Source organism: Haemorhous mexicanus, chromosome 3 (assembly GCF_027477595.1).
Source record: "Haemorhous mexicanus isolate bHaeMex1 chromosome 3, bHaeMex1.pri, whole genome shotgun sequence".
Taxonomy (NCBI): Eukaryota; Metazoa; Chordata; class Aves; order Passeriformes; family Fringillidae; genus Haemorhous; species Haemorhous mexicanus.
In genome coordinates this window covers 26,383,839-26,396,477 of record NC_082343.1, presented here as the reverse complement: position 1 = coordinate 26,396,477, position 12,639 = coordinate 26,383,839, and the positions used below count along the sequence as shown (strand labels likewise).

At 39.8% G+C, this 12,639-nt stretch overlaps 1 long non-coding RNA gene across 2 annotated transcripts in view; it reads left to right on the top strand.

Annotated features, from left to right (window-relative positions):
- The window catches only part of LOC132324723 (uncharacterized), a 168,562-nt gene that overhangs the window by 115,531 nt on the left and 40,392 nt on the right, over positions 1-12,639 (top strand). For both annotated transcript variants that reach the window (XR_009485713.1, XR_009485714.1), the window contains 2 exons: positions 652-697; positions 2,574-2,718. This is a non-coding gene — a long non-coding RNA (uncharacterized LOC132324723). The remainder of the gene's footprint in view (positions 1-651; positions 698-2,573; positions 2,719-12,639) is intronic.

Below are 12,639 nucleotides of genomic sequence, written 5' to 3'. Positions count from 1 at the left end.
AAGGTAGTGAGGCACACACCAAAAGTCAACTTCAGGTGTGCTTCCAATCAGCTGCTTGTTTTGAGAGAACATAATTTCAACCTAATTTTTTGCACCTGCAAGCTGGTTATCTGGATTAGCCTGATACTTAACATGTGCTTTGAGAATTTGCTCTCTTTTTTCTGAGGCTGTGTTGATGCCTGGGCTTGAGATCCTGCAGGCTTTCTTATACCTTAGAACATTGTAGTCCCTTTTCCTTGGCTTTGCTTCCAGAAATCTATCAACAAACCTGTAATTTTGTTTGTTTGTTTATTTTTTCATTGTCTACCATTTCTTCTTCTGTAAAAAGATGCCGCTCATGTCTTGAAGGTCAGTAAATGTCCTTTATGTAAACCTCCAAATGCTCATCAAGATGCTTTGATCTCTGTTTAATGTCTTTCTCTGAATTGCCATCTTTTAATTTCTAGCTTTTTTAGTATTTTCCTCATCTTTTGTCTCAAATGCTTTCCTTTAGCTAGCAAGATTTTTGATTTCTACTTTCTGTGTTCCCTCTTATATTTCAAGGTGTTTGGAACATTCTGTTGCTTTGTAAAAGTTCTTGCATAGATATGCTTTTCAGAGACTCAGCTGCTCACACCATGTTTTTTCTAAGAGTTCTTTTCATTTTGGTAGTTACTATCCTGACAGATGGAATTCTTGACTCTTCCATTTGAATCTGGTAAGTAATCTAAAAAGAGCTAGGTGGCCTTGGTGTAATTGGGGAGGTTGGGATTTAATTTCTTTCTTCATTTACAAACAATCAAGAACTTTGTTGGTTTCTATAGTGAAGGTGGAAATATTGCCATTGAAGATAAACTGAGGTTCAGGGGGGACAATTGTTTTAAAACTGTGAATTTAGGAGGAAAATGCAAACTTTCTTACTGTGATGAAACATAATGTGTTCCTTTGAAGTATGTTTCAAAAAATGAGGAGTTTTAACTAATCATGCTTTGAATTTAGTACGTGAGTTGAATTTTCATCTCTGACTTTGACTTGATTAGCTGTCAAAATACTATTATTATAATACTATTTTAATTTTTTTTTTTTTAGAAATTCTTTGTTTGCTGCCTTGGAGAAGATCATAACATAAATTCAGGCAGTTGTAAAACCCACCCTTCTATTTCTAAGCATTTACCCTTGGAATACATCCTACTGAAGTCCCTGGGAGTAAAGGACAATCTGGCCCATGATATGGGAGAGTTACTAATCTTACTTTTACCATAGCTGTGTCTTGCCTGGTATCCTGCTTTGTGTCTGTCAGGCTCACTATAGAAATAAATTATCCTTTGTCAATGTCTTGTTGGTAGATTTAAATAAGTCTTAAAAGATTAGTGAGACACAGGTTTCTCTGTAGAAACTCTGCTAATTTGACTCTGTGGCATCCTGAACATCCAGTCATTTTATTATTTTGCTTTTATTGACTATTTCAAAGTAATGCCTTGAAAAAGCAGTAGACTTTTCTAAATAAAGGTACAACACTTGTTCACTCCAGTCTTCTGAAACTGTTGTTCTCATGTAGTCTGCAATTTTAGTCTCCTCACAACTTTCAGGTCTGGTGGGTCCAGTAATTTTTTAAAAGTTTTATGTATTGGCAAGTCAAAATTTTGCACAGCTGCTCTTCTTTACTAAAAAACCAAACAAATGCCTCCCCACCTCAAAAAAAGCCAACTCCCAAAAAAATTCCAGACCTAAAACAAAACAACGAAACCCAAGACGTTTTGAGATTAGTAATTCCCTGATATTCTGAGCAAAGAAAACTGATGCAGGAAAATAATATAGCTCTCCAACAAAATGCCACAGATTTTCTACTTGGTTTCTTTAAGTCCTTCTATTCCAATGCTATCCCTGAGTGTTGTATGAGCTTTTTACTTCTGGTGGGCTTATTTTTTTCCACCCCCTCTCAGCTTGTGATAAACCCTCCAATTCATGCCCCAGCTTCCCCTTCCTGATATGCAGAACATGTGTCAGAACAACTGGCCTAACTGGAAATTAAAAAAAAAACAACAACAAAAAACCTACCAAAAAAACCCCAACCAACCCCAACCAAAAAAAAAAACCCAAAAACTAGAGAGAGATACTATAAAATAAAAAATAGGGAGTTACAAGCACCAACCCTGTATGAGCTTTAGGGTGATAAAATCGGTATTTTGGACATTCTAGAGATTCAGTTGTAGTGAGATTTTGTTTATTTTTTGTTGCTAATATAAATTTCTTGGGCTTGTAAAAGATTCAACAAACCCATGGCTGTTTCTCATTAGTGGTGGCTGTCACTAAAATGAATATGTTGCTGAGTGTTCAGTTTCTGGGAAACGTGGTTGAAACACGAGCAGCTCTCTCGATGCAGAGCTGAGAGTCAGATGTTTTCAGAGGGGATGTTCCCCATTAAGTAATGACAGAGAACCATACGGAACACATTACAAATCGAAATACTGATTGATGAAGTGCCTGTGGTCAGCTTTCTACAGAAATGAGAATTTTGAACGTATTATCACGTCAGCATGGAATTGATCTCATGTACAATCACATTTTGTTTTCATTTCTTTTTTGCTTTACAGTCTCACACGTGCTGTTCCAGATCACGTTTATAGCGAGCAGAACCTCAGACTAGAGGAAATAAAGCATCAAGTTTGAGCTCTGATGTTTCATTGATTTAGCCAAGTTCACAGAAGCCAAATATGTCTGAGTTTGTTCACACAGCTGGTGAGCTATAAAGTCTTTCTTCCAATAGTAAACTTCTCCCCTCCTTCCAAGAGCTGGGAGAAGGGACTCAGAGTTTGCTGAGGCACGTGGACCCTGAGGAAGGAGAAGCGGGGTCACCTGGTCAGGCAGAGTGGCTCTTGTGTGAGATTGCATTTATCAGACTAAAAGCTCTTCTTTGTCTTCCCCAAAGTAGATGCCTTCCTTCTTCCACTTAGCTCATTTGCAGGAATTCAGTGAGGAAAATCAACTGGTTCATGCTGACTTTAGGGCAAGATTGCTTGATTTGTTTGCATTCAAGTTACTTATTAGTCTAGCTCTAAGTTCAGTTTTGTGTCACATACAGTGACCTCTTCTGTTTTACAGAGAAAGCAAACAGGGCTGAGCATATGAAACCTGTGTACACAAATTGCAATGAATGTGTGGCTGAGTCAAAGCATATTTAGAGAAAAATATATAGTCAAATGGTAAATTTAGAGCCTTGGGTCCATGAATCTAGCCCTTTTTTTTTTTTTTTTTTTTGCCTAGCAATTCTTAAATGGTACTTCAGTAAAAGCCTGAGCTGCAATAGATTTAGACACATATTTAGCACAGTGTTATGAACACTTAAGTATTTCTGTTCCTGAGATCCCAACATGAGATTATTGGAGTGGTAAGGCACATCAGGTGTGAGAGCCAAGTCTTGCTTGTGCCTTTGCTAATGGAAACTCACTGAAGTGAATACAGTTGCTTGGTTTACATTTGCATAGCTGAGGCCACGGCTTGGCTTAGGACCTAAAAGTTTGAACATAAGGGAAAATAACAATCAAATGTCTGCTAATGCCTAGAAATGTGGACTGAATCTAAAATTAAAAATTAGGAGGGAGAAATATCAGACATTCATGTAAAGCACTTGGGTAAAATTTAGGGTCTATTTTTTCATAATCATTGATTTCAGGCAATTCAACTTGATTATTCAGAATTGTTAAGAATGCAGAATCCTTAGCTGAGTTCTCTGAAAATGAAATCTTTGAGACTTACAGAAAAAATAAAGTCTCCTAGCTCTCTTAAATACATGAGTGGTTGGTTTTTTTTTTCTAAGAATTAGCCACGGTAAACTGTTTTTCAGGGATCTGATTTCTGCCCTTCAGACTTCTACAGATGTTCTTCAAAATGCAGAACAAATGTACCTTCCTGATAAGCAATTTGTTACTTTTCACTTTGTGTTTATTCATGTCAGAAATGTGCATTGGTATGTAAGCAAACAATAGTGTTTAAGTGCTTAATTATTTCAAAGGATAAATAAATGTGGAATAATATGAGGAAATATTTACAAGCAGCTGCTAAGGGATATCAGATTTCAAGTTATCTGTAGCCTTCATAATTATTTCAATGTTCTTGTATTATTAAAGATATAATGCAGATATCATAGTGATAGTAATGATAAGTAATTAGCCGAGATTCTACTACCTTTCAGATATTTAAGTCAGAAAAATACTGGAAGTCTTTTTGACAGTGATGGTTAATCTTTGGCAACAGATACAGACTTTTGGTGGGGCTGAAGGACTTCCTGGTGGGAGGAAGCTTGAGAGAACTGCAACTGTCTCTCAGATTGCCTTCCCCATGTAGAGTTTTCGTACCATATGCAGAGACCCTGCAGTCTTCATGTTTCTTCAGCCCAGCCATAGGAGCTTTGCTCACAGAAATGTTGAAATTGTAATTTTGGTACTGTCCAGGAATTGCAAGTTTGAGTTTTGATTGAGCACAGATTAGGAAAGACTCACTGAGCTTTGATGTGACATGAGGTTCCAATCTCCTGAATCCTGCTAGTCTTGGAGGATCAAATATCCCAAGGTCCTCACTGAGACTGCTTCCCCAGTCCAAGATGAGAATAGTCATGGTCCTTATCTGAACAGGAGAGCAGATAAGGACCAACCTTTCCCTCATCTCTTAGGTTGGTGGCGTTTCCTTGGACCTTGTGTGTATCTCAGGAGGACTCAGTCCCATAGTACTGTTTGGCCTGGGATAGATGATTGAGGCTTTGGTGCCAGAAAGACTAATTAGTCCTGGACTGGGTGCACACATGCACACTTCTGGCAGTGTAACCAGTAGATAGGTTTTGTGACTTCTAGGCTTATTCTGCTCTGACAGGAAGCAAGGGTGTGGTTCCTGGCTCCTGAAGCTGCTCCAAGCAAGGGCTGAGCAGGCTTGCCCTGCAAACCCCTGGCCATGTGCCTCGGTGCTCTCCTGAGCTGGAACTAGCACTGATGAGATTGTGTGGTGAATAAACTTAGAGCTGCAGGGTAAGGTCAGTCAAACAGGTTATCTGTGTGTTTGAGCTGCCTTTTTTTCTTTCCAGCACTAGGCACTCTAAAACTGATAGACTACCTCAATGCACTAGAAGTTTTCCTATGGGTCAGATAAAATAAGGAAATTCCTCTTTCTCCTTCCACTGAAAGTTTCTAAGCTTTTCCTGGGACCTAAATCAGGGAATTAGGAATCTTAGATATTATTGAAATTATCTTCTCCAGAACTTGTTTTTCGTATGCATGAAGATAACAGTGTAGTTTTTGTCTCAGATAAAAATATTCAGACAGCATTGTGTGAATTGCTGCAGCTGTAGTTACCATTTTCCACAAGTATGTGTTACAGATAGAGAAGATTTGCCAGTATAATCATCACTAAAGATTTCTCTTTCCTTTTGTTGCTGTTTCTTCTGAATGGCTGTGTTTGATTGCTTTATTTTTTTAACTTGCCAATTCTTATACATTTCAGCAACCCTAAAAAGATTATTTTCAAAATGGTCAAGTAACTAAAGACTTTCTCTCTTTCTCAGATGTGATCTGGTGCTTGTATGTGGGTCTGGAAATGCTATTACCTGCCAAAACACTAGTGAAACTGGTGGGATACAGACATCTAAATCTTCTGAGATTCTTGGTCTCGTATAGAAGATCTGGCACTCGTACAACCATTTAGGTTACTGGTATATGTTTTTATTGAAAAACATCCCACTACAACAACATTTATAGATATAAAGACATCCTATGTTGTTTCTTCCCTGTACTGCCATTTCCTTTCTAGATTGAAATAGGTGATACTGCTAAGAGTACCAGTATAACTGCACCAATATTAAATGTTGTATTAACTATATCTGACATCTTGTTGAAAGTTGTGACAGCCTCCTAAGTGCTAGTCTGTTCTGAAACTGAGTTTTAAGGTCTAATTCCACAAAACTTTGCTTTCTTTTTAGATTGGGGCTTTTTGTTTCTTTGACTCTCTTGGAAGATTTTTCTGTGGTTATATTTATGCTGCCAAATCAGATTGGGATTCAGACTTCGGGTAGGACTTTGGGTGTTATTATTTCTGTCTCATAATAAGACAAGGATTAGGAACAGAGTGAATGAAGAGTATGGTTTGAAGTTTTTGAAGCAGACCTGTCGCTCACCAGAAATAAGTCCATGCTAATGTTGCAGTTTGAGACTTTTGAGTTTCCCTAGAATTTTTGAGGCCGTCATCTGAGATCTAAACAGCAAGGCTGCCTAAAAAGTAAACACATCCTTTTAGATGTGGTGAGCAGATCAGATTGGATATGAGTACCAAGAATGTACAAAATTAAATCTATTTAATTTAGCAACAGCAATGTTACTGCACAGTGATAGCACACGCATGACTCATCTCCAGTGTCTCAACACTGGGTAATGAACCAGAGAGATTGGACACAGAGATGACTGTTCTTGGCCTTGCTGGGAATACCAGTAAAAAGCCTAACCAGTGCCAGTTGTGCAGTTTTTCAGCTCATGTGTTAGTCATATACAGAAAAATTTATTCCCAGCTAAGTCACACCAAGCAGCACCAAGCTAACTATTACAGTTGCTGGATTTCCATGGCCACTCCAGGACTCGTCCTGTTAGAACAGCACAGCGGGGTGATCACATCTGGCCATCAGAGAGCAACTTGAGGTGTACTGTTTCAACAGAAAAACTGGTTTGGACCTGTGCTTCCTAGTCAGGGTCATGTATTGATCTGCATTTCCAGTCCTATTAGGTTATTGATTATGTAACACTAATCATTACTATTTTCCAGAGTGACGTGAGGTTTCCACCACGTTTCGCTTTTCCTGGAGTGATTTGGGACACAACCCTCACCCCTCAAAAAAAATCCCCAGGCCCCTTTTTTTTCTGACCATCTTACCTGTATGGGACAAAACTATCTTTGTGAGAAGAATCAGCAGATACTGCAAAACCAACTATGCACTGTACAGTTTTGCTTCTTTTTATCCCTCTCATTTTTTTTCTGAATTTTCTGATTACTGAAAAGCATCAAATTCAAAAGGAGAACATAAAGCAAAGGTAGGACTTTTCATTTGCTTGGGGCCACTCAGCTCCCAAAAGATCTGAAAAAAGAGGGCCCTTCTAAATCCCAGAGAAAGAGCATGCTTTTCTGTAAATGCTCTCACATTCTCTCTTGCTCTCACTTGCTTTAAAGCATACATCTGACACAAATTAATCTGCAGGGTTTTTAGTCATTTCCCATCCACTGCTGGGGCAAATTAGACTTGCTGATGTTGTTTTGGCCTAACCCTGAAGCAGCATGAAAGGAATGGCCCAGAGGGAGAGCGAGCATGTTCTCCTTGGCTCTTCTACCATGTACTCTCCAGTCTGTTCAACAAAAAAATAGTTCAATTGGCCTGAAAGGCACTGAAAACCCCTCTGTACTACCTTAAAGAACCAAAATTACTTAATTAATGTGGAGACCATTATGTGAGGTTACCATATGAATGAGTAAGTGGACTGCCTGAGTTACAGAGCAGGAAAGAGGAAAGGATATCTGAGGTCAGACTTGTCAGGGTAAAGGAATCCTAAACAATGAGGGCATTGGTTTAAGATTTGAGGAAGAATTTGAAAAAGAGCCCGGAGAGTGAAATTAAATGAAGCATGGGAGAGTATTAGTGGAGATTAGCAGTGCAGTGAAGGAACCCAGAGCAGACTGCCAATCGCCCCTAAGCACAGGCAGCTTTAACTGGGCTGATGCAGACAGGAATTAGGCACTACTGGAGTCTGACTGAAAACTATTTTCTTGAGCAATGTTAAAGAGTTTCTCTTCCACACCCCCTTTCTTTCACTGACTTCTGAAAGTGAACATGCCCCGTCTCAGCTGCATGTGGGTTTTTTGCCAGGCAGATTTGTGACAGAAGCAGATAAAGCAGAGTCAAGACTTGAAAAGCACTTGGGCACTCTCAGTGTAAATGTGAGATTCACTCAGTAGCACAGGATTGTCATTGCAAATGTGCTGCTTCAGATGAAGAAAGGACAAAGCCTAGTGAAACTAACAAAATTAATGCCTGTGCTTATAGCTGAAGTCTGGGGGATATATTTACTTATGTATAAATACTGGTTTAGTGAAAACTAGATTATTTTTCTGAAATGAGCATGCTTGCAGTGCTTTTCACAGCTCTTTGAGGCTATTTCAAGATTACTCTCCTTGGAGTTTTTCTTATTAGTTAGTTTCCAGAAAGTAGTGTCTATGATAGAACAAGTATCCACTGACCAGATGAAGGTGGCAATATTTCATAAGGTGTTGGCTGCAGTACTTTTTACTGGCTTTGGTTTAATTTGCTGTCTTTTTGAAACAGTACTCACATATTCTGGAATAAAAATCCTGAGTGTTGCATATGAGTTCCTAGCACTTTTCCTGTCAGCTACAAGAATTCTTGCTAAAAACAAGGGGAAAGTGAGTAATCTCTCTGAAAATACTCTTATTCTGTGCTTTTACAGAAGACAATGGATTAGATCTTGAGTAACATTTCTGAAACCATCCAGAGAATCCCAAAGTAATACCTGCCAGAGCCTGTAGGAAGTCAGAGATCATATTTAGACCTCGTTTTTCAGATATAACTGATGCCCCCAATTGACTGTGTGGTTTGGAAGGACCTAAGAACTTTGGAGAACAGTAATTCAATGCTTTGGTGCTTAATCCTGCTGTACTGTGATAACCGACGGCTGAATGGATGGAAGAAGTTCTTTACTGTGGAGGTGGTGAGGCACTGGAACAGGTTGCCCAGAGAAACTGTGGATGCCTCATCCCTGCAAGTGTTCAAGGCCAGGCTGGATGAGGTTTTGAGAAACCTGGTCTAGAGAAAGGTGTCCCTGCCCATGGCAGGGGGATTGGATCTGAATTGTCTTTAAGATCCCTTCCAACCCATACTGTGATTGTACGATTGTATGGATGAATGCCCATCTTTAAAAAGCTGCACTGTATCTCTGGCAGTAAGTACTCTGGGTAATCTTGTGTTTTAGAACTGTAAGTCTTCAACACTGGGCTTAGACTTCCACAGCAGCTCCTACATTCTCTTGGGGCATCAAGGGAATCTGTGTGCTTAAAGTGCCTCTGGGTAATGGACTGAAATGCTTTTGTTGCTTTGTGAAGATTTATTCCTAAAAACTTCAGTGGTTTGTGTCCCTAAAACATTTAGGTGCTTCTGGGAAAGGGGGTGAAGGTGGACCCTGACTGTCAGCAATAATAATAGTTTTCAAGTGACACTGAAACTGCTGTCTGGCTGACGTTCTAAAATGGAGTAAATTAGTGGAATCCACACAAATGTTGCTTCATTGCATAAACTGCATTTCAGAAACAGATTGGATAACATTTTCATGTTCCCCTTTGCAGCAATTGTTTCATTTCTGTGCAAAAGAATAATTTAAGTAATTGGAATTTTCCTGCAGGATAGGAAAAAATTACCCGCCTTCCATCCCTTTCTTTTTTATTTTCCCATCTATTATTTTAATTGAAACCAAAATTGTTTGAAATATTAAATACCATTAGAGGCCTCTCATAACTAGAGCTGTGTGGGAAAAACTTTTCTAACCTGCTCAACCTTTGTGTTTTCCTGAACACTTCTGCTCTGCTCTGAGACAAAACCAAGCCCCTTTAAAGGAAGGAGTGCTCATGCTTGTGTTGCTACATGGGTGTCAGCATTATGAGACTGGTATGTAACCCCCTAGAAATTTCAGATTCAAAATTTTCCTCCCAGTCAAGGAGAAGGTTGCTAGTAAAAAGTTCCATGATTTCATTCTCTCTCCGGATCTGGAACAGGCATACTAGCAGGGCACTGCCCTTCAGCTGAGTGCTCTGCAGGTTAATATGAAGGCCATGAGAAGTCTGAAGTTGGTAGGAATCCACACAGGTCATGGCCCAACATGTATTTACCCAGCCTGCCTTCAAAACACGCCCCGCAGTCTGGCTGAGCATGGACTGAATTCCCCTCGGGAAGGAATGTTGGCTTGGGAGACTTGAGACCCTTGGTCACCTGCTCTATAGCTGTCATGCAGGACTTCACTGGGAGTCCTTCGAGCTGGGCCTGACTGAGATGTCCCACCTGCTCCAGAGGAGGTGTGTGAAGTGCTTAAGCTGTGCTTTGCAGAGGAGATGAGCTCAGGCAGTTGGCTGCAGGTGCAGCTGTGAGGCAGAACTACCTGTGGGGACACAGATGAGGCCAGTCCATGATGGTATGTGAATTTGGACACAGCAGAAAGCTGCCAGGAAACCCTCCAGAAAAAAACCCTGGCCAAATCTGTTGTGTGTCTCTTCATTGGGGTTTTTTCTGGTTGTGGGTTTTTTTTCATAAAAAAGAAAATCACACCATATAAATGAGAAACAAAGATTCAGTTAAAGAGGTTTTGCTTAACCCTAGAGCTAAACAAGCTGACAGAGGAATTGCACACCCTCTAAACGTCTGCATTGCTTCTGCTAACAATAACATATGTGATGCTCCTGCTAATTCTGACTTGACCATGGTGTTACTCAATATGTTGTCCTGTACTGTAGCACTGATGGCTCAACATACAGCCTAAACAGAGTTAACAGCAGAGTGACTTTCTGTTAACGTAAGGTATAATGGCCAAATTTTGCCAACTCTTAATCTAATCAGTACTGGTGGAAATGTTTAGCTAAGGACACTTTTTATATGAAATATGTTACAGGCAGCATGTTGCTGAGCAATAAACTACTGCTGTTTCTCCACTCCCATCTGAATAACACACAGTAACTTTTTATTGAAAGATTTTTGTGTTACTTCAAACAGACTTTAATTAGATTTCATGTAGAAGGAATATCAGGGTTCACTGATATTCCTTCTACATGAAATCTAATTAAAGAAATGTGATTTCATTTTAAGAGGTTTTTCTCTGTCCTAGCCAGTTCATAGCAATTAGAAATGCTTTGCTTTAGAGCCCACATAGGAGACTTGTATTACTTAAAATTTCAAGTCTTTTTCATGTGTGAACCACAAATATATTAGCTTTCAATGATTCACAAATTAAGCTGATGAAAATAAAGGCAGGGAGGCTGGTAGCTTCATACTTTCTAAGAGTTTGTGAAGGTTTGGGGGTGGGTTTATTATTTAAAAAAAATGGAAAACAGCCAAATCAAGGAAGAATGAGGGACACATGAGATAAAAAAACTATGTTGTTTTCTTTTAAAGGATTTTGAATAACTAATCCATCATTAAGATTCCTTTTAATGGCTGGTGCTCCTTCTAATTGGTTCAACTACTTAAGAAAGTATTTCAGTGCAATCATTAGCATAGAAAGCCTGATTGTTTATGTCTTTTGATCATTCATGGCTATCAGGGAAGAAGCTGGATTTTAATAATCTTGAGAAGGATGTGTAGAGTTCTGCCTGCCATCCATGCTTCTTGCTTGTAATACTATATGTCTAAGATCCTTAAGTTGCATAGAGATATCATCTTATTTCCTCTCATCAAATGTTTCCATAATAAATGCCCTTTTTGTGCTATCTCTTATATGCTATCCAGTGAGCTCCTTGGGAATCAAATAACTTGGAAGGGGGAGAGAACATGTTCTTTTTGTAGGGGACTATATTTGTTGTGCCTTGGAGATGAATACTGGCTTTGGGATTTTTAATGATGTATCAGACTTCCTCTTATTCAATGTGAATTGTTTAGGGGCTAAACCATCTGGATTTTGTCTGCTCTAATTTGACCCAGGTCAACAAGATCTACCAGAGTGGTGATAAAGGTATTTACACAAAGAAATGTATGCTCTAGTTTTGGTTTGGCAAGCTCATTGGTGTGTTCTTTTGCTCTGAAAATTGAGCAGGAATTCTTTCCGGTGGAGCTTTCCTACAATATTTCTACTGTTTCTAGCCTTGAGACATTGTTGCCTTACTGAGTTTTGCTTTTGGCTCTTTCAAATCAGCCCAGAAACAAAATGCATACTGTGAAGAATGACAAATTCTAAACTGGCTGATGACACATTTTCAGTACACAAAATAGTCCATGGCATTTGTCATGGCTAAATTCATTCTTAGAGTCAGTGCGTGGTCCTTAGCGTGACTCCTGGTAATAGAACTCAAAGCATGAAGAGCTGCTGACTCTCACAAAAGCTGGGAGGCCCTGCAGAGAGACATCAACAAATCAGAGGATGGGACAATCACCATGAGAAGTTCAACAAGGGAAAGTGTTGGATTCTGCACCAGGGATGGGACAACCCTGGATGTGCAGACTGGAGAACGTGATGCTGGAAAGAAGTACCATGGAAAGGGACATGGGGGTCCTGGTTGATGACAAGTTGAACATGAGTCAGCAGTGCCCTGGCAGCCAGGGTGGACAACATTGTCCTGGGGTGCATCAGGCACAGCATCACCAGCTGGGCAAGGGAGGGGATTGTCCTGCTCTGCTCTGCACTGGGGCAGCCTCACCTCCAGTGCTGGGGCAGTTCTGGGATACACAATATAAGAAGGGTATTAAACTATTTGAGAGAGTCCAAAGAACAATGAGGATGATGAAGGGCCATGAGGGGAAGCCATATGAGAAGTGGCTGAAGTCTGTTCAGCCAGGAGAGGAGGAGACTGATGAGGGACCTCATTGAAGTTACATCTTCCTCTTGAGGGGAAGAGGAGGGGCAGCCATTGAACTCTCCTCTGTGA